Source organism: Carcharodon carcharias, chromosome 14 (assembly GCF_017639515.1).
Source record: "Carcharodon carcharias isolate sCarCar2 chromosome 14, sCarCar2.pri, whole genome shotgun sequence".
NCBI classification, from domain to species: Eukaryota; Metazoa; Chordata; class Chondrichthyes; order Lamniformes; family Lamnidae; genus Carcharodon; species Carcharodon carcharias.
This window is the reverse complement of record NC_054480.1, coordinates 47853597-47877400: the sequence shown is the minus strand read 5'-3', so window position 1 is coordinate 47877400 and position 23804 is coordinate 47853597.

Sequence of the window (23804 nt, the reverse complement as noted above, 5' to 3'; positions counted from 1 at the left end):
TCTTTAAACATTCAGGTAACATTGTTCCTCTTTTTTCACAGATAGATCTATTTTTTTCACAGAATACTTCAACGCCTGACAGAGTTTGCCTTAATTCCTCGATCAAACAGTACGTGTCGAATTGTACATCAGCAACATAAACCCCTGTATGGTGTGATGGATCCCATTAAACAGCGGCGGACTACAAGAGGTAGAGTAGAAAGTGGATTTTGAGTTTTAAGCTCATCCCCATGCAGCCAATTGTTAATCCTCCTTCGAGTTTCACTCAATACTTTAGCAGGGAGGTAAGTGACTAGGGGGATGGTTTTTACAGCGAGAGAGTGTGAGAGAAACAGTGGGGTCATTTGCAGGAAGAGGGTGTGAGAGAAAAAGCATGGTCATTTACAGCGAGAGATGTGAGAGAAACAGTGGGGTTATTCACAGGGAGAGAGTGTGAGAGAAACAGTGGGGTCATTTGCAGGAAGAGGGTGTGAGAGAAAAAGCGTGGTAATTTACAGTGAGAGATGTGAGAGAAACAGCGGGGTTATTCACAGGGAGAGAGTGTGAGAGAGACAGCGTGGTCATTTACAGCGTGAGCAACAGCAGGGTCATTTACAGGGTGCTAGAAGAGCAGGGCCTTTAAGAATTACAGAATGAGAAAAGAGTGTGAGATCATTAAAGAGCGCGAGTGGGAAAAGAGCGCGGAGAGCAGCTGATTGGTGAGTATTTCTAGCCTTTAAGGTAAAGTAAGATCTTTAATTTGTGTTTAGATCTCTGGTCTTTTTTTCTCTTTTTCTTAAAGATAGCTTGTTAAGTATAAGATTGATACTGGTGTGTATAAAAAAATAATAAAGTGTATAGGGTGGGGATACTAGAGCAATTAATTAAAAATTGAATAAAATAAGATAGCACTGGCAGGGTGGGTGACATGTTGCTACTGCAGCATGTGGGAGCTACTGGACACCAGGGTGATCCAGAGCAAACACATCTGTACCAAGTGTTTGCAGCTCGAGGAACTTCGAGTCCGAGTTAAGGATCTGGAGTCCGAGCTGCAGACATTGTGCCACGTAAGGGAGGGGAAAGTTACCTGGACACTTTGCTTCACATCATTCAGATTAGATAATGCAAATTTTGTCTGTGATCAGGGACCGAGGATGTGACTGCAGGAGAAGCTTGTTTGGGGACCCAGGGGTAATGTTCAAGGAGCCCCGGCCCCTGCAACTGTCCAACAGTTACTAGATTCTTGCAAGCTGTGTGGATGAAAGCGGGGACTGCAGGGAGGATGAGCGAACTGACCATGGCACCGTGGTACAGGGAACCATTCAAGTGGGGGGAAGGAAATGGGAACATACTAGTGGTAGGGGAATAGATACTGTTTTCTGCAGCCATGAGTGTGAATCCTGAAGGCCGTGTTGCCTGCCCAGTGCCAGGGTTAAGGACATCTCCTCAGGGCTGGAGAGGAACTTGGAATGGGAGGGGAGGGATCCAGTTGTCGTCATACATGATGGTACCAATGACATTGATAGGACTAGAAAGGAGATCCTGCTGAAAGAATTTCAACAGCTAGGGGCTAAATTAAAAAGCCGAACCTCCAAGGTGATAATCTTGGGATTGCTACCTGAGCCACGGGCAGACTGGTGTATGGTAAATGAGGTCAAGCAGTTAGATGTGTGGCTTAGAGATTGGTGCGGGAGGAATGGGTTTCAGTTCATGGGGCACTGGCCCCAGTACTGGGGTAGAAGGGAGCTGTTCCGGTGGGACGGGCTTCACTTGAATCATGCTGGGAAACTGAATAACTAGGTCTATAGAGAGGGCCTTAAAGTAAATGGGGGGTGTGGCGGTGGGGTGGGGTGGGGGGCAGGTTCTGGAGAGGGGATACGTAGACTTACAAAATAAAAAGATATGGCAACCTTGCAGGGCAGCTATTTGGGTAATGATACCCAGAGTGTGACAGGAAGGGGAGTGTACAAACATTTAAAAAATAGCAGCAAATAGGGTTAAAAAATAGCAGCAAATAGGGTCAAAAGGGGAAAAAATGGCTAAAAGACAAAATTGATGGCTCTTCACTTAAACGCATGTAGCATTTGGAACAAAATAAATGAATGAACGGCACAAATAGAGGTTAATAGGTATGATCTTATAGCCATCATGGAGACGTGGCTACAAGGAGATCACAGCTGAGAGCTAAGTATTCAGGGATGTGTGACTTTTCGAAAGGACCGGCAGGAAGGAAAGGGTGGTGGGGTAGCTTTGTTAGGACAAGATGGAATAATTACGATCGTAAGAAATAATCTTGGATCAAAAGATGTAGAATCCATATGGGTAGAGGTAAGAAATAACAAGGGGAAGAAGACACTGGTGAGAATAGTCTATAGGCCCCCTGACAGTAGCTATACTGTAGGACAGAGAGTAAATCAGGAAATGAGGGCATGTAAAAAAGGCAGCACATTAATCATGGGTGATTTTAATCTTCACGTAGATTAGGAAAATCAAATTGGCAGAGGTAGACATGAGCAAGAATTCATTGAGTGTATTTGGGAGTTTCTTACTATATTATGTTGTGAATCAAACCAGCAATCAGGCTATTTTAGATCTGGTAATGTGTAATGAGACCGGTTTAATAAATGATCTCAGAGTAAAGGATCTCCGGAAACAGTGACCATAATATGGTAGAATTTAGCATTCCGTTTGAGAGTGAGAAAGTTGGGTCAGAAACAACTGTGCTCAACTTAAATAAGGGTAATTACAATGGAATGAGAGCAGAGTTGATTGGAGTGGACTGGGAAAGGAGTTTAGCAGAAAAGATGGTTGATAAACAGTGGCAGATGTTTGAGAAAAAAAAGTTAAGGACAGTATCAAGTTGAAAGAAAAAACATACAATGTGGCAAAGATTAATGGGAAGCCAGAGGATTGGAAAAGTTTTAAAAACCAACAAAAGATGACCAAACAAAGAATAGAGGGAGAAAATAAAGTTTGAGAGTAAACTAGCAAGTAATATAAAATTGGACAGTAAGAGCTTCTTTAAACATATACAAAGGAAATGAGAGGCCAAAGTGAACATAGGCCCCTTAGAGAATGAGGCTGGGGAACCAGGAAATGCCAGAGGACTTGAATAAATACTTTGCCTCAGTCTTCACGGTAGAAGATAATAATAGCGTTCCAAAAATACTAAATAATCAAGGGGCAAAAGGAGGGGGGCAGAAGAAATAAATACAATAACCATCACTAGAGAAAAAGTACTAGGGAGACTAATGGGGCTAAAGGCCAATAAGTCCCCTGGACCTGATCGGTTGCATCCTAGGACATTAAAGGAAGTAGCTACAGAGGTAGTGGATGCACTGGTTGTAACCTTCAAAGAAATCTTAGATTCTGGAAAAGTCCCAGGGGATTGGAGAACGGCCAATGTAACACCTTATTCAAATAGGGAGGGAGACAAAAAACAGGTAACCATAGGCCAGTTAGCTTAACACCTGACATTGGGAAAATGTTGGCATCTATTATAAATGATGTAATAGCAGAGCATTTGGAAATACATAATCTAATCAAGCAGAGTCAGCATGGCTTCATGAAGTGGAAATCATGCCTAAAAGTTTATTAGAATTCTTTGAGGAAGTAACAATTAGGATAGATAAGGGGGAAACAGTAGCTGTAATATATTTGAATTTCCAAAAGTCATTTAATAAGGTACCGCTTATAAGGCTACTTAATAAGATAAGGGCCCATGGTGCTGGGGGTGATATATCAGCATGGATAGAGGATTGACTAATTAATAGAAGATAGAGAGTTGGGATAAAGGGGGCATTTTTGGGATGGCAACCTGTAACTAGTGGAGTGCCACAGGGATTAGTGCTGGGGCCTCAATTATTTACAATAATATTAATGACTTAGATGAGGGAAGTGAATGTACAAGTTTGTGAATGACACAAAAATCGGTGGGAAGGCAAGTGGTGAAGATGACACAAGGAGTCTACAGAGGGTTATAGACAAGTTAAGTGAGTGGGCAAAAACTTGGCAGATGGGATATAATGTGGGAAAATGTGAGGTTATGCACTTTGGCAGGAAGGATAGAGGAGCTGAATATTATTTAAATGGAGAAAGACTGCAGTAGGCTGTAGCACAGAGGGATTTGGGAGCCCTTGTGCATGAATCCCAAAAAGCTAGCATACAAGTTCAGCAGGTAATAGTGAAGGCAATGTTGGCCTTTATTTCAAGGGGAATGGAGTATAAAAATGGGGAAGTCTTGCTAAAACTATACATGGCACTAGTTAGACCATACTTAGAGTACTGTGAACAATTTTGGTCCCCTTATTGAAGGAAAGATATACTGGCACTAGAGGCAGTCCAGAGAAGGTTCACTAGGTTGATCCCGGATACAGAGGGATTTTCTTAGGAGGAGAAGTTGAGTAGTTTGGGCCTGTACTCATTAGAATTTAGAAGAATGAGAGGTGACCTTATTGAAACATTTAAGATTCTTAGGGGGCTTGACAGGGTAGATGCTGAGAGGTTGTTTCCCCTTGTGGGAGAATCTAGGACCAGAGGGCATAATCTCAGAGTAAGGGGTCACCCATTTAAAACAGAGTTGAGGAGAAATTTCTTCTCTCAGAGAGTAGTCAATCTGTGGAATTCTTCACCACAGAGGGCTGTAGAGGCTGGGTCGTTGAGTACGTTCAAGGCTGAATTAGACAAATTTTTAATCAGTAAGGGAATCAAGGGTTATGGGGAAAAGGCAGGAAAGTGGAGTTCAGGATTATCAGATCAGCCTTGATCTCATTGAATGGAGGGCAGACTCAGTGGGCTGAATGGCCTACTTCTGCTCCTACATCTTATGGTCTTATGATTGGTAGAATGATTAGAGGGGAGTTGAGAAAAACATTTTTCACCTAGAGGGTTTTGGGGGTCTGGAACCTATTGCCCAAAAGGGTATACAGACAGAATCTCTCAACTAATTTAAATTTTTTCTGGAATGCACCTCAAGGGCTAGGGACTAAATGCTGGAAAATGGGATCAGACTGGGTGGCTCGTTTGTCAGCCAGCCACAGAGACCATGGGCCAATTAGCCTCCTTCTGTGTCGTAAGCTTCTTATGATTCTCACAGGTAGATTTCAAAGATACAAGGCAACTTTCTTTTCATCAAAAGGGGTGAGAAGATTTGTGAATCTTGATAACCATTTTCCTGATATAATACTCCAAACAACAAGAAAAACAAATCTAAAATGTGCTGCATAATGCTTTTAAATTGCTCTTGATCTATAGACACCCATGAAGAGATCAGACAGAAGATGCAGAGTGGTCCAAGGCTCAGGGTGCCCAAGATTGTGAACAGCGCTGTCCAGGACAACAGCAATGGTGACAATACACCTGCACTGGCCAAAGAGAGCACTTGAAGATGCAGCCAGGGTAAATATCTTCCCATTGATTTCCATTGCGAATAGGTTATGAGATCACAAACCAAAACTAAATTATTTCAAAAATATCTTCTCTCTGGCAGAATCTAGGGAGAAGTCTGTCTGCAATAAAGGCCTGAGAGCAACAATGGAAGAGACAATGGTTGCAAGGAAGATTTGATGGCCTCGCAGTCCATGAAAAAGGCACCTGGAGGCTATGAACCACAAGTTACAGGAGGAAATTGTTGAACTGTCAAAAATAGAGATACAACTGTTATTTTAATGTTACAAAGCTACACCTCTTTCTGTGACTAATGCAGCTCTCTGGTCAGAAACAGATGATAGAGTGAATTGGATTTGTGCAAAGGACTCCCAGCACTGATATCTGAATGGTGCAAATTATTTTTCATCATGTTGCTAGGCAAGGTGATGCACCAGCAATACACAAGGAAAAAGTATTGGAGATGCCTGCACCTTCCAGACAAAGTCAGCAAGGCCCTATCCAGAGCTCAAAAAGGCCATTGAGCAATTATACATTGCAATTGATGACAAGGTAATGATTCTTAGAATTCATTTTCAAAACATTTAATAATCAATGTTGGTTTCGGCAGAAAATGACATCATTATGGTGGTGGGTGCAGTGTGAAACTTGCCTCCGTCACTAATGATTTGTCATTCATTGAGACTGAACTATTGAATAACCTCACGTAGAGTCTGTAGTTAATCTATTTTACATGTTGGGTATGGTGTATGTCCCTGATTTTACTTACAAATAAAACTGCCAGGTGGTATTGAGATAGCAGAAGGAATGTGGATAAGGCACACAGTCAATTCAGCATTTGTCAAGACTCTGGCCGTTGGGCATCTGTCGATCCAATGAACTGGCAGGCTGTTTCATTTCAGGCAACATAGAGGATGCAATTTCTTACAGCACTGAAACCAGTGATTCATCCACCATGTAAACTATCAATCGAACTAAAAGGAAAGCTTGAAAGAGAGTTCCAAAAGATGGAAGATGACTTAGTGACCGTCAGAGTCACAGAGCCAACAGACTGGGTGAATTCCATGGTGGTGAGAGAGAAGCCAAATGGTTGACTAAGAATATGCCTATATTCCAAATATCTATCAAGCAACAAAGATAGAATCACCACCTTATCAAACACTGGAAGAGATCACACCAGCACTGGCAGGAGCAAAAGTTTTAAGCAAGCTTAATTCCCGAAATGGCTACTGGAACATGAAGCTTGACAAGGAATCTTCGCTGTTAACAACATTAAACACATCCTTTGGCTGGTACAAATTCTTTTGGCCTTTAAATAAGCCAGGATAGGGACATAGGAAATAGGACCATGAGTAGGCCTGTTGGCTCCTCAAGTCTGCTTCACCATTCAATTAGATTATGGCTGATCTTCTACTTCAAAGCCATTTCCTGCGCTATCTCCATATCCCTTAAAGTCTGTACTATCAAGAAATCTATCGACATGTGGTTTGAGCCTCCAGAGTCCTCTGTGTTAGAGAATTCCAAAGATTTACCACCTGAGTAAAGAAATTCCTCCTCATCTCAGTCCTGAATGGCCTACTACTTATTTTGAGATTGTGCCCCCTGGTTCTGGACCCCCTCAACTATGGAAAACATCCTTTCTGCATTTAGCTTGTTGAGCCCTGTAAGAATTTTGCATGTTACAATAAGATCACCTCTCATTCTTCTAAACTCTAGAGAATACAGGCCCAGTTTCCTCAATCTCGCCTCACAAGACTGTACCACCATCCCAGGAATCAGTCTGGTGAACATTCATTGCATTCCCTCTATGGCAGGTATATCCTTCCTTAGGTAAGGAGACCAAAACTGTACATAGTACTTCAGATGCAGTCTCAGCATAGCTCTATACAATTGCAGCAAGACACCTTTACTGCTGTACTCAAGTCCTCTTGCAATAAGGGGCAACATACCATTTGCCTTCCTAATTGCTTGTTGCACCTGCATGCTAGCTTTCAATGACTCGTGAACAAAGACACCAATGTCCTTTTGGACATCAACACTTCCCAATCTCTCACCATTTAAAAAATACTCTGTATTTCTGTTTTCTTGCCAAAATGGATAACTTCACAGTTATTCACATTATATGCCATCTGCCATGTTCTTGCCCACTAACTTAGCCTGTCTAAATCCCCTTGAACCCTCTGCATCCTCCTCACAATTCACATTTCTACCTAGTTTTGTATCATCAGCATACTTGGAAATATTGCATTTGATTCCCACATCCAAATCATTGATATAGATTATGAATAGCTGGAACCCAAGCACTGATCCTGGCGGTATACCACTAGTCACAGCCTGCCAACCTGGGAATGACTCTTTATTCCTACTCTCTGTTTCTGTCTGTTAACCAATTCTCAATCCATGCTAGTGTATTACTCAGCCACTTAGGGCTGAGATGAGGAGAAATTTCTTTACTCAGAGGGTCGTGAATCTTTGGAATTCTCTACCCCTGAGGGCCGTGGAAGCTCAGTCATTGAGTATGTTTAAGGTAAAGATTGATAGATTTTTGATTAACAATAACGTAAAGGTTAACAATAACGAACAGGCCCAATGGGCTGAATGGCCATCTACTGTTCCCATGTTCCAGTACATGAGTTCTTTCATACCTCACATGTCAGAACACACAGTAAAGCTACGAGAGCTGCTGAAAGATGTGGAGTATCAGTGGTCAGAGTCACATGAGAGGAGTTTCAAATAAACTAAAAGAATTTCTATGCAAGGAACCAAGTCTATCATACTACAATAGAAAGAAACATGTCACTCTGCAATTAGGGGCTTCTACAAAAGGACTGGGAGCAGTTCTGATATGAGAGGGTAAACCAATAATATTCGCATCCAAAGCTCTAACATCAGCTGAGATCAGATTTGCCAACATAGAAAGTGTTTTTGACAGCCAAATATGGATGTGAGAAATTCCATACTTATCTCTCTGGGAGAAACTTCATAGTAGAGAGTGATCATTGGCCACTGGAGCAGAACTACAAAAAAAAAATCTGTGTAGAGTACCAGGAAAACTGCAGAGGCTTCAGAGTTACAATTTCACCCTGAAATACAAGTCAGGAAGAGACATGGTGCTAGCAGATGCCTTGATGTCAAGGCAGTCACTTTCACTTCACAGCTTGAGTTCAGATCTTTTGTCCATGTTTGGACTAAGACTATAATGAGGTCAGGAGCTGAGTGGCCCTGGCAGAACCCAAACTGAGCAACAGTGAGCAGGTTATTTCTGAGTAAGTGCCACTTGGTAGCATTGTTGATGGCCCTTTCCATCACTTTGCTGATGATCAATAGTAGACTGATGGGGATGTAATTGGCGAGGATGGATGTGTTCTGCCTTTTGTAGACAGGACATACCTGGGCAGTTTTCCACATAGCTGTGTCAATGCCAGTGTTGTAGCTGTACTGAAACAGCTTGTGATGTCACATTCCATTGTATGGATATACAAAGCCTATGGAGACCTTAATAGAGATAATAGCATCCCTGATGCGTGACCAGCTCCTTCCTATTATCAAAATAGAGGATGGATCAATCAGGAGTTAATGGCTGAAATATTTTTAAAAAATCACCTCAGCTATGAAACAATGCTTAGAGGGAAGCAATGCGAGACATGAGCTAGTTGTCTATATTCTTTGGAATATACAACCACCATGGGGAGAGGTCATATGACACAACCTTTTGTATGGATGCTGGAATTGGGGTGTAATCAGAGAACACAAAGGCTGCACAGGGAGCAAGGGTCTCCCTCTCTCTGCATTTTACCAAGTCTGCACCCTGTTTTGCTGAGAAAAGTGTCTACATCACGGTAGCAAAAAGAAACTCTACTAAAGACCCACTGGATTTTCTACAACAGTGATTTCAGGAAGAAAGGCGATCTATCAGCCATGACTGAAAAGCCACTGCTTCAGCGAAGAACTAGATTCCAGACACAGTCAGTGAATCTCTTGACTGTCCTTTTATATGAACCTGCACTTTAACTTGGCCAAGTTTAACATCTGATACTCAGTAAAGCTGTACTCTTTTCTGCATGCATGGGGTTTGACTGTGTGTTTTCACATGTTAGTTGGAAGTAAGACATATTTGTACATTTTTAATGTTTTTAACTGGGTGAGCTTTAGTAGAATAAAACTGATGCCTTCCATGTTTAACTCAAGAATGCCTGTCCAGTTTAATTCTTACAAACTGAACACAGTCAAGTGCATTCTGAATTGGCAATACAGCATCCTTTTAAAATCCAAAACCTCTGCTGAAACCAAACAGGGAGCAGGAAAAGAGGAAAACCAGTCTCTTCCTCCCCACCTGGTTGTAACAGTAAGCATCTATAAAGACATTGAAATAACTTTGCCTACATGCAATTGCTATGGACAGGGGAGGAAAGATAAACTGAAACCCCTAATTCCCTTCCCTCCTGTCCGTAATCAGTGCGGTTTAATTTTGAAAAGGTAGATGTGTGTATTTCTAAACCTCTGTTAGTGTGTGGTCAATTTAAAAATCACCAGCAGCAGTCTTTCCATGGTTTAAGCAAAAAACATTATTTATTCACACACTCACCCTGAAAAATCTAAATGCTATGCCATGCATCACTCACTCATGATACAATGAAAGAAGGTAATGCACTTTACAAGTTTTAAACCAACAGAATGGCCAACAGTTCACATGTCTTTGAGAGTACAGTAAGGAAGGAAGTGTTTTCCCACTCTTGAATTATAGTTCATGTAAGTTCAGATGGCTGGGGTCAGATCCAGATTAACTGAAGGTTTCCTTTGAAGTGAAGACTGTTCAGCAGGTCATATAGAAAGGTTCTTGTGGCTGTTGTATCTGGACATCCAGTTACAGATGAACTTGAAGCTCTTGGAATCAGGCCGGAGAGCTTTTAAAAAAAATCTTGTAGTTCTTGAAAAGCGAAGGTGGCACATCCTTTTCCTGCATTTATTGTCTTGTATGTGTTATTCTACAGACAGCACAGGTCTCCCTGAGTTTTGGGATAAAAGGGTGTCAGTATCAGAGGACCAGTTTCAATAACGTGATTAATGGCCATTGATGTACAATAGAAAGTAGATGTGGGTCTTTCCATATCACAGTACCAGTTTCACTCACATGCTCAAAGACCATTGGTATTCAATAGAAGGTAAATAGTTGTCTTATGCACTTAACTTGTGGATAACTGGTCCTGTCAGTTTTCCTTTGTTATATTGCAAGCCTGCAGACATAGAGTTCAGGAGTCCATCATCTCTGTGTTTTGGAGTAGGTCGAATGTGGACTCTGTAACATCAAAGCTGGTGTGAAACTCCAGAAAAGAAGTGCTGTTTAGGTATGTCCATTCAAGAGGGTGACCCCCTCACCACCTCCACCCCCCCCCCCCGCCAATTATAATTCAATGTGGAACTTTCTGGAAGCTTGATAGCCTGTGTTGAAGTTACATAGGTCACCTGGTCCCTTGGCACACATGTTAGCAGTTCATCAGTGTCCGTTTTAAAAAGAACACAGTTGTAAAATTTGTAATATTTTCATGTCTCTACTGTCATATTACAATGTATTCCAGATCATAAAAATACACAGCAGAAAGAGGAGATAATAGCTAATGTTGTACCAAGCAGACCATTGCATAATGTGGGATCCAATTTAGTCACACATTGTTACCTCATAGTTGTAGACCACTACTCAAATTGACTTTTATCTGAAAGCTGAAAGATTTGAGAGCTATAACAATTGTCTCAGCAGTACCAGTTTTGTTCACTGAGCAAGAGATTGCTGAAAGAATAATATGTAACAATGGAATCCAATTAATCTCAGGGAATTTAAGAAATTTGCTGAACAGTATGCATTCAACATCATCACCTCATATTACCCAAGGGGACACAAATTCATAGAAAGATGCATCCAGTTGGTCAAGAGACACCTGACAAAATGCCAAGAAACAAAGGAATACCAAACCTTACTTATTGTCACTCTGATATGTACCTCTCAAGGCTGACATGGAATCATCTGTAGAGCTGTTGATGGATTAAGTCTAAGGCAACTCTTCCAAGCAGGAAAATTCCTCCAAGCTACCAGGAGGGAGTAAGACAGCAACTCAATGATGCACAGGTAGAAAGAGGTCAACACTTCAACAGGCATGCTAAATCCCTGCCTGAGTTGTTGAAAGAGCAAACCGTACATGTATAGGATCCAATGATGAAAGTCTAGAAACTAGCAAAAGCTGTTGGTGAAACAGACTCGAAATACCGTAACTAGTAATTAGATGAGAAGGTACAGAGTCCACATTCGACCTACTCCTGAGCTGGAAAAGCAGGAAAGATCGTCAACAACACCACTAACATCATTAATGAGTGAGACAATATCAGCAACATCACCAACAAGTGGTGTAACATCAACAATGTCACCAGCAAGTGACACAATATTAGCAACATCAAGCATGACTCTGACACCACCAGGAGCAACACCCATAACTTTGCCTATGCAGCATGCCAACTCACCGCTGACAGTGATGAATGCCAAATCTACAAGTTAAAGGCACAACATCCTACCATCTAAGCATTACCATGAATAATATTTTTAGAAAAGAAAATTGCTATAAAATAATTCTTAAGGTGATCAGTTTAAACATAAAAGTCAAATGTAATTCTCTTTAATTTAAAAAGAAGTTAATGATTGGAACAGTTATATTGATATAAAGGGTCTTTTGTCTTTAAAAGAAAGAGGGATGTTTTATTGTTATATTCGTAAAGAGTTAGGAAGTAATTGTTATGTGAATATATATCCCGGGGTGCCATATTCACTGTTGCATTACAGTCATGTGCTGAGTAACAATGTATCAGCCTGTAGCTACATGCAGAGCTGAAAGAAATACACATGAAGAAGCTCCAGCATTTTCAGACTACAGTGTGTTTATTTCAAGGAACCAGAAGACATAATGCCACCATATCTTTTAGATAAAAGAGAGTGTAATATCGAGAACAACCCCACTGTATCTCTCAGAAATATTTCAAAGCTCTTCACATACAATGAATAATTTTGAAGTAAACTGACTATTGTCACAAGGACAAATGCAGCAGCCTATTTTAATGCAGCCACATATTACAAACACCAATTAATTTTTGCTGGTGATGGTTGTAGTGAAATTTTAGCTGGTACACTTTAATAGGACTAATCCCAGTTTAGGAAAGAACGTTGAGCAGATTCAAAGGAGGTTCTTAAAAATTATGAGGAGCTTTGATAAGGTGGATGAAGAAAGTTTATTTCTTCTGGTTGGGAACTTAGTGAAGAGGGTTCACCAAATTAAACTTGTCATTAAGAGAGTGAGGAAAGAGGTCAAAAGAAATTTTATTTATGCAGGGAGTTGCCATACCTTGGACTGCTGTGCCACAGCGAACCGTTGAAGTATTTGCAATTGAATCATGATAAGATAATATACAAGCTGAGGAAGACACAGCTCCAGTGAAGGAACAGGGCTGCAACAGTGATGGGCCAAATCACTGTGCTGTAAACTCCTGGGTTCCATAGCCTCTCTATGTTCAATGTAACAGGCAGATTAAGTATCTGCTTAATGTTTTACCCAAAGGACAGCACCTTGGATGATGCAGCATGCTCTCAGTACTACATTGGAGTGTCAGCTCAGCATATGTGTTCAATGTAGACTAATAATAACCTTCTTTCTGGATCTTCTTAGATAAGTACTCTTGTTGAATAAAGTATCACAATGTCTTGTTCATTTTTATTTAAACATAAGAGATTAATACTTTGATAGGGTGGGAATTATTTTGGTTCTCTGTTCACTCTGCCTGTATTGCAGTAAGATCAAAAACAATTTATTGAAAGTTCTCTAGATGGTGTAAACCTCATATTTGATCTCAGTGTCCCCACTTTTGAAAACTGTAGGAAAATTCTTAATGAGACACAGACTCATTTCTGTTTCTGCAAAGGGTTGCTAATTCAGCAACTCAGAAGCAGTTGAAATTAAAAACGGTTGTAATATTAATATTCTCACTGACCCAGCTGTTTGTATTTTACACCTTTCACTGAGGCTGCTGTTCAGTTTCTCAAAAAGCAAACTCCTACAAATAATATGTGCAACCCATAATCTCACATGTACTGTGCTGGCAGACACACATTATTAATATATAGCTCAAAATTCTTTGAGGTAGCAATCTCCATGAAAATAATGGATCTGCAATAAACTAACACTTGATATCTAATCAAGCTGCAGCTCAAAGAGACAAAATCTACCCTTGTCTAAAAAGATTGTTAATTTCCACTTTGTAAATGCAGACCCATATTTGTTTCCTAAATGCTTAACAAACGTTGTGTAAGTCTTCCTTAAATACTTTCTGAGGTACAGTAATGCTAGTCATTTCAAAAGTGTTCCAAGCATCTTAAGTTCAGTGCAGTGTGCCTGCAGTGCCCTAATGATTCTGGTTTATAACTATAGAACTCCCTTGTGATTTGGATATCATCTGTTTTGCTTGAGGGCTGACATGGACAATCTTTTCATAGCTGGACTGAGAAATTTCTGATGAGACAAGAATGGATATGACATGTTCAACTGCTTTATTTTTCAGACATCAAGTGAACGTGCAGAGTAACAGTCAAAGCAAATTCTGCTTAGTTAACTCAATGGCCACAAAACTCAGCTTGGTAACGTTTGTAGTTGCGGCACTATGGGTGACATTCTCACTTCTAATGTGGGCCTTGCTAAATGCCATCTGCATGAGGGCATTAAGATGGATATTACAACCGTGCAGAGTAGGCAGATTGTGATGACAGTCAGCGTGTAATACTGATTTGGTGCCTTTTTGGTTGTCAACGTCCTATTTAATCTGCTCTCTTAAACATGTAGCTGAATATGCGTTTAGCATCAGGAAGATCTGCACCCCCCCCCCCCCAACCACTTCCTCCCCATCACGTCAACACTAGATTGCAGACTAGTTGTTGATTGCTTTCTACGTATTCTGTTTGAGTTTATGGAAGTACTGGATAGATGTTTGGGAGTACAGAACTTGAGTATTGCTGAAAAACGAGACATGTCTCAGGACACTCGCAAGAATACCAACATAAGGGGAAAAACAACAGTTTTTACAGTATGTGAAGAGAGTGCTGATTGGTTGGCAAGTGGCATTACTATGGAGAATGCACCACTGATGGTCACTGACAGTTAACTGCCAAGCATTGTTTGAAACTTAAACTAGGCAGCTTGACCCTGATTGGTCAAGGTATTGTCCTGAGTATGAATCAACGAATGGATGTCACTTATTTTGTTTAGCTGAAACAGGCGCAATGTATGTACATGTTCTTTCTGTCTGCAAAGAAGAGGGCCCTGTGTATTAATATATGTAGCTTCCAGTACACACAATGTGGTACATTTGCATATACTGAAGTACTAGGTGTTTTGAGGAATTCCTTACAGTTGGTGAAATCTGCAGGGAATGGTGGTGCTGCACGTGAAGGGGACATTGGTTGTGACTACAAGAGCTCTGGGCACACTACTTGCTCCTAGTTAAGGATACCACAGTCGTTATCCCCTTTGGGCTGCAGCATGAGAGGGAGATGGAGCAGCAGGGAACAAATTAGAGAACAAGCTGCTTACGTAGGGACAAGGAGGAAGGGGAGAAGCGCTCTCAGGCTGGAGGCTTATCCATATAGGGTCTTCCAAGAGTATTTCTTTTACCTCCACCTAAACCAGATGCACTGTGCATGCTGCCTATGATTCACAAAGGAGGTACTCACAAAATTCTGTCACTTCTTTGACCCAGACCAGCCTCACAGCATAGCAAGGACAGTACTGCCAGTCACTGTGAAGGTAAACATGGCCATGAATTTCTTTGTATCAGGATCCTTCCAGGCTGAAGTAGATAGCATACCTAACATCTCCCAATTCACCACCCTTTGCTGGTTGAGGTCTGTACAATCTGCACTGCCAGGTATGTAGGTCGAATGTGTCAGCGATTGGCTGATGTTCCTTCAGCAGCATGTTCCTTCAATTGTTCATAATAGACAGAGTACAGACCGTACTCAACCAGGTTGCAAAACTTGCAAAACCTAAAACAGTATGTCGACTGTTAGATGTGATTCTGTGATTCAGCAGCACTAGCTAAACAATCCAGAGTGTGTTAATAGCTACACTAACAACGAATTTAAGATAATCCGTCCAGCTCAAAACGTGGCTCATTTATGCTTGCTAGAAGTGATATATATTCATAGGCAGGGGCTTGTTCTCTGCAAGAAAAAGGAATATGTTCAAGCCTTGCGCATTTTTTGAATTACCCAGGATCTTGGTTAGCCTATAATTTTCCATTGGCCAAGGCGCTGCCATGGAGAAAGCAATCAGAATCAATGCCAACCAATCAGCACCCTTTTCTCCTGTAGTATAACTTGTGATTGTTTGAAATTTGGCAGGAGTTCTTGTGTTCGTCCCAATCAGTTAAAGGTAAAAAGCTTCAGCAACATGTTTTTCTTTTTAGCAATACTCTGGTTTTCATTCATTCATGTGGAACAATTGCGGGTTTTTTTGTGTAATTAAGACTACAAATTTAAACACTTACAGATAGCGGAATGCAAAATTCATTTCAACTAGTTAGAAGAGATAAATACCAAATGTGAAGAAACATAGATGTTCATTTGGAATTGATACAAAAAAAGTTTGCAGAAAAAATAGGTCTAAATATTTATGTGTGCTTAATATCTGAAATGATACTCTAGATAATGTGAGTAATAGAGGAGAAGGTGACTTCAATATTTCTTTTTTCTTTTAACTATATCAACCTTGTTGTAAGTGAATAGCACCTATTTTATTTCCTTGACAAGCATCTGCAATAAAAATTATGGATTGCACTTATATGCACAGTAATCCTTTTGTATCCACTTACAGTTGAAATATATGAGGTAGCTAGAAAACAGTCAGTGTTCCTTCAATCATTGGTATGCTCACTAACAACTAGAGATTTGAATCCAAAATCCTGAAACTAAATCACCAGGGATAACATGCACAACAATCTCTAAATTACGACAAATGCTGATTCCCCATATCTCAGCAGACTCCAAGGAGTCTGAGCTAGACTAATAAGAACATTATATTCTCCATTCAGATGTCAGGGTAATCTGATCCATTTATCCCACAGGATTATTTGAGATTACCTTGTACTTGTCTGCAAGGAAGATCAAAAATATGTGTGTCACCAAGAATTGTTATGGCCTAAAGGACACCGCAATTTCTCGTAAAAAAAACTGGCGCACAGAAGATTTTTGTACAAGAGGACAAGTGCAATGATTTCTTCATTTTGTTGTTATGAATATCGAAGGCCTTTTCAAATACTCTAAACTTTTCAGTCACATGCTGCCAATAAAAAGCCACAGTAGCCATTTTCTTTCAGGATATAGTCTTTCTTACTGAATCTAGGCTAGAATCTTTTGCAAAGTTCATTGCATTGATCTTGTCATTGAATGAACAGCAGTTCTTCTGGGTATTTAACAGGGTTGAAGACCTCACTCCTCCAGTATTTGATGTAGTGTTAATACGTTAATGCATATCTCACGTGTATGCAGAGAAAATTTAAAACTGCATAGCAGTTAACGCAAATGGATCAAATACAAGAAGTAGGACTCTCCTAAGTTGATTTGTACAGTGAAGCTGTGATCAACTAGCTGGTGAAAACCTAGGCCAAAAAAAAAATGGGTGCTTTGACTTTCATTGTCAGTATACTGTGGAAATAAATGGTAAAAGTATATGTGTGTTATCAATTTTCTCCATTTAACACTGGGGAGACGAAAACGGTTGTCTTCAGTCCCCACTGCAAATTCTGTTCCCAAGCTACCAACTGCATCCCTCTGCTTTTTGAGGCTGAACCAGATTGTTCCTAATCTTGGTATCATACTTGACCCTGAGATTAGCTTTTGACCATACATTTGTGCCATCACCAAGACTTCCTATTGCCATCTCCATAACATCATCCGACTCTGCCCCTGCCTCAGCTCACCTGCTGCTGAATCCCTCAGCCGTGTCTTTGTTAAGACTTAATGGCCTGACCCAAGATCAGGGGGATATTCAGATCGATGACATTCATTGGCAAATGACAGGGCATCCTCAGTAATTACATGAGGAAGAGCCAATTAAGGACCGGCAGGCAGAGGAGCTGACCAATTAAAGGTAGCTGGGAGGTCATAATGCTGGCAGCTTGGTGTATGGTGTAAGGTGCCATTCTTAAAGCCACCACTACAACATTCAGGCAGGCTGCAGACACGGGCTACAAAGGGATTTTTATCAACAGAGGTTGCAGAGGAATGGCTTTAGTAGGAGGAAGGACCCATCCCCAAGTCAGTGATGCCTTCCTGGAGGTGCTTCCATGGAAAAGGGGAGATACCGTTTCCAGCAGACAGGAGGAAGATGCCAGCAAGCCTGATGAATAAGGCATGGCTGGAGGTGGCAGAGATATTGATCAACTGAAGGGTGGTTGCAAGAACCTTGATCCAATGCAGGAAGAGATTAAATGCCTTGGTGCAGTCTGGAAAAGTGAGTGGTATTTAAAATTGCTAACTTGAAGCCCAGCATGAATTAAAAAGTGCCCATGAAATGTGAGGCTAGTTGGTGGATCCATGCATGGAGCACCAACATCAATATTGAGCACCCAGTTCATGCGAATCCAAGCCCCATGGTCAGTACTAGATGAATGCAGCATTTTAATGCCTGAATATTGCATTACCATGCCATTCCAGTGAAGCAATGCACATATACAGTACCTCAGAGCGACCAGCACAGATGTACAATGAGAATGGACCATGAGAACAGTGACATTGAGTATGTTTGTGTTTGCAGGAGAACCGTGGTCATAAAGCCAGGGAGTGTCAACGCACAGGAGATGGAGTGCTATTCATTGCTGCTGTGACACTGATGGAGGAGGAGGCCATGGACATGGATGAGGCCTGGCAGGACAGCCTAATGCTGAGGGAAAGGCAGGGGTGCATAAGCTATGGAAAGTGAGTAAAAGGACAGTTGCGTCCATCATTCTCTCTACTATGTCTATCCTGTGGCATGTACGAGAGCCTTTAACATCACTGGAAGCTACTGAGCAAGAGGCACCCAGGCTTGTTTGAAGGAGCAGCTATTTCACTTAAATCATGTCTCCAGCAGGTACAGCAACAAATGAGGAAAAGACCAAGGCTGCAAAATACACGGAAAGGCCACAGGCTGCAAGGTCATCTCAAGACACTACGTCGCTTCATTCCAGCACAGCCCCTGCCATTGCAGATACACTCACATCAGTGGGCTGTGTTGTGCGTGTAGAATGAGTGGCATGGTCTGGTGGTCACTGCACAGATGCACAGGAGGAGGTTGCAGAGGCAATGCCAGGAGTAACCAGTTCACCTCAGAGCAGTGAGGAGAGGCCCAGTGATGCTCAACTTCATGTGATAAGCTTCAGATGTCATCAACAAAGCAGCAGATGCTTCAACAGTAGTATTAAATATGTGAACATCTGTCAGAATTTCTAGAGACAGCGCAGTCCCATGTGCAAATGATGGAACAGTCCATCCGTGCCATGAGTGGTGCCATTACTCTGGCATATGAATACATGGTATCCTCCATTAAGAGAGGTGAACCTCATGGAAAGAATTGGAACATAGATCTCCAAGTGGATGCAAGGGATGTGCACAGACCTCCGGAGCAAGACCTCATTCATGAGACGGATGGAAAGATGGGTGGGTGTGTTGGGCCAGCCATGCATGTGGGGCCTGAAAGGACTGGCTGAAGAAAATGGGGCTCTTCTCAAGGCACTTTGATCACTGAAGGTGGATTCGCAGCCCCTCTGATGGTGACACCAAAACTTCATGCTTCTGTGTAGACTGAGATACAGATCACAGTTACAGGTGGCCCCTGGATGTGCTGGGCCCCAGTAGGGCTCAAGCACCCTAAGGACAGAGGCCACATTCATCTCATACACTGGAGTAAGAAAGGCAGCAGGTGGCCCCCAGATCAACTGCAGGTGCAGGGGGAGCACCACATAATTGTGACCATAAGGGAGCACTTAAATACATGGACTAACACTTGGGCTTTCGCTGGGTGATAATTAGTTGTTCATCCAGAATCTTTTAAAGTGTTACATGAGGTAACAGCCATGTGATTTGATATATAATGACTCGTAATTATTTTTGTGCATAAGTTGATAGTGACCAAATGTGGAATAAAATATATAGATGGTGTATAAAAGTGAGCACTTCATTAGTGTCTGTGTTAGAAAGATGGCCTTGGCATATCGTGCTGACAGGTACAGAGGTGCAAAGGACCTAAACATCAATAAGGCTGTCTCCAGGAGAGAACTTTTTGTTTCAGTGGTTATGGCATGGTTAACAGATATCAGTTGAGAGCTTAAATAATTGATTTTGGTTACCAATTTTACAACAAAATTATGACCTAAGACCCCTTGATTTATATATTCAAGGAATGTTTGAAGCTCCAATGTTAAATTATAATTTGAAATTGAAGTAATGAAGAGTGGTTGGATAGACTTGGATTGTTTTCGTCGGAGCAGAGAAGACTGAGAGTTGACCTGATTGAGGTGTACAAGATTATGAAGGGCATGGACAGGGTGGATAGGGAGCAGCTGTTCCCCTTAGTTGAAGGGTCAATCACGAGGGTACATAAGTTCAAGGTGAGGGGCAGGAGGTTTAGAGGGGATGTGAGGAAAAACGTTTTTACCCAGAGGGTGGTGACGGTCTGGAATGCGCTGCCTGGGAGAGTGGTGGAGGCGGGTTGCCTCACATCCTTTAAAAAGTACCTTGATGAGCACTTGGCACGTCTTAACATTCAAGGCTATGGGCCAAGTGCTGGTAAATGGGATTAGGTAGGTAGGTCAGCTGCTTCTCACGTGTCGGTGCAGACTCAATGGGCTGAAGGGCCTCTTCTGCACTGTGTGATTCTGTGAAATTATGTGCAATCTTTTAAAAGTATGATGTCCCTTGTGCTTTTGGGAAGAAAAATATGTTTTATGGTGGGGAGATGGTTCCTTTAAGAAGTGCTTTTTTTCTGAAAGACATATCAAAGCATTCTATAATAAGAGTGAAAAGATTGTAGGTGTGGTGCTGGTCTGAAGCAGAGTTTTTAGTTTTAGAACAATCTGGCTGCAGAGCAAAGAGCAGTGTTCATTTGAAATGTTGTGTACTGGCTAAAATAGTTTAAACTTCTTGTTAAATGAAGGACTCCTAAGAGTGAGTTAGACTTCTGGGATTGCCACGCTGATAGGTGGGAGAGAGTTTTAGATGCAAGACTTCAGGGTTAAAGAATACTAGAATCAGGATAGTTCTAACCTGAAGTGGCTATATGCTTAAGACAATAGCAACACCTGTATTGAACAAGAAGTCTACAACAGTGCACTTGGAACAGTTGGAGGAAATTTGAAGGGAAAACCTTGCTGGAAGGAAGTGGAAAGCCTAAGAAATCTCAATACTTATACAAATCTTTGAAATAGTATGCAGACCAAGTGGTTAATCTTCCAATTTTTGATAATTATCTGACTTGAGTTATGGGGGGTGTAAATCAAATGGTTGTAGAAGAAAAGTTGAATTAAGAACAACAACAAAAATACCTGGATAACCTCAGCAGGTCTGACACGGGATTTCTCTTTTGCCCTGTTCACTTTCATTGAATTAAGAAGTTTGGTTTAAATTTAAGTATCTGTTTTCATTGTGCTTTTAAGATCTTAAATGTAACTGACCATTTAAAATAGAGTTTAATTATTAGAATTCATGTTCTTTTATTTTGTGTAGCAAAATTATTTTGTTTTAAAACATGAAATTTATGGCATCATTCTTTTAGTAAATACATGGGTTTTCAAATTCTAAAAGAAATAAATAAACATGTTACTGCTCTCTACCGAGATCATAACAAAAGTGATAATGGCACCAAACCAAGGAAATAGATTAGTGAGTGCTTTAGTTGGTGTGGCACCTTTATATAATTAATCTCAAGCAGATATATTATGAGAAGCTCTACGCAAAGCTTTAATTTTTAATACATCTTTGTGGACTCATGAAATTGCTTCACACTTTCCCTTAGTTATATATTTGCTTCTTTTAAGGAATATTCTAGTAATTTTGCAACGTGAAATGACAGAAGATCAAACATTTCTATTTTCTTAGCGTGTACATGAAATGGCTACATGCTCCACTATTTCCATGATTTCTTCTAGCTTGTCTTGTATTATTGAATTCTACGATTGTAAATAAAATACATGACAGAATTTTAAAAGGCTCCAACCAAATTCCTCAATTAACCTTAGTAATTCTGTACTACTTTCTGAAGTTGAGGCTCCTGTCAATGATGGCATTATAAAGGAAATGAGGTGCTGCTGATGTCTTCACATGTGTTGAGGTCTGCCTGAAATGTTTTTCTTCTTTTGCTTCTGGAGGCAGAAATGGTGTCATGGGTGGTAGCTAGAATTACTATTGCCAGTTACTTTTCTCTCCATACTGATGGCCCACACAGATCTTTCCCAAACATTGAGGTTTGGCAGTCAAAAGTGCAAGTTATGAATTGTAGCTTTCAGGTAACCGTCTATGAACATTTTCTTTACCTGCAACAATAGGTTGCTGCTGCTAATGTTGGGGAATCCACAAGGCAATGTAAATCATGAAGGCAAGTACAGATGAAGGACTGCATTTGGTCCATTCTTCTAGAAAAACCAATGGCCCCACCCCACCCATCCACAGCATCTAGCTGTCTCTTTATGACTCCAGAGCTATTGCTCCCCTGATTCCACAGCATTCGAAGTCCTAGCTTATTTCAGAACCTCTTCAGGTTGAAAAGCCCTGAACTGGTCAAATCCAAAAGACACCCATGAATATGAGACCAGATTGAATGGGAAAAAGGTTATCTAGTCCCTGTAGCCCTTTCCTCCCACTGCTCTCCTCTCTTCCCTCAGGTAGTTTCTCGGATGTGAGGATGACTTGTTTTCACTTTGATTCGATGGGTTCTGAGATGGCTGACAAGCCCAATGTACGATCTACAGACTCTGCCATATGTGGGGCTAGTGCCCCCATTGCACCATTTATTTGGCTGATTTTGGTTGCTTTTTAATTACTTGATGTTCTGTGGTGGCTGAATAACCAGTCATAAAACTTGATTGGCAATATGTAAGAACATAATTTATTGCACTGGTGGATGTTGCCACCCAGTATTTGATAATAACAGGTGGGACTAGGGATACCAGACGATTTCTCTTTCTGCTAGGCCATTCCAGTGATGTAACTAATACGGAGCATTCTTGTGTTCCATTAGTAACAGCAGGGCTGTGATTTTATTCCAGTTTGAAAACCATTACAGAAGTAGAAGACCCTAGTAAACCATGCAACTGACTGTGAAATTTGCATTCCCAAATATTACCATGGTTATACACTGTCGGATGACTCTGGAGTGCCTCTTAGACTACAGCAAAGTCATAAATTGTTTCTAATGGGACCACTCGGAGTTGAGTGGAGGAAGCCCATTAACAACATTACCTAAGTAGCTTAGCAGGAAGCAAATCCCAGCTTAAAGCTTGCATAATAGAAAGAATATTGATACTTAAATAGAATTGTATCAAAATTCTGCAGAGGCCAAAATTTTACACTTTAAAATAAGGGATGACATTGAATCAAAGGTACATTCTAGATTTTTCTTTCCTATTGTCTTTTTAAAAAGATTCAACTGACCTGGAAGTAGCAACCTTTGATGAGAGTTTATTAATTTAAGGGGGAAATATCTGCATTTCTTATATCCTCTTAACAAACAAAGTCTAATTAATAATCTGTTTGCTTCATGTACCTCAATATTCTCCCTGCATTTCATTGTTTTAAACAACTGATGCATCTAATCAAAGAGCCGCATAGTGTCCTCCCCACTGTACCTATTGTCGGGTTTTTGCAATGATATTATACCTTGGGATTATTTACTCTACAAGACACAAGACACCAATCACTCATTAGGGATTGGGTAAAGACGTTGTGGGTTCATTTATTAAGACTAGGCACATGAGAACAGAAAAACATAGGTATAAAGCTTGAAGGCATCAGAGCTGTAGAAAGGGCACCTGGGTGTCCTTGGGCTGGCATGGACAAGATGGGCCGAATAGCCTCCTCCTATGCTGTAACTTTTCTATGGTTCTATGGTTTGTTTGTGCTCTCATCAAAGCAAAAGTGAAACTAAGACTGGATCATATGACACATTTTCCTTCTAGTGATTTCATGTTGATATCCTTTAAAGGCATATTACAACATCCACCAAACTTGATATAGATGGAGCAGCTGCACAAAGCCATGAGACCTGGACCAAGTCTATCCTATGAGAAAAGGAAGTGTTAAAGTATTAACTTCTTCACATGTTCCACGTAACAGTAGATTCTTAAAACCACTTTTTAGAGGGGTTTTTTGTATAATATTTCACTAT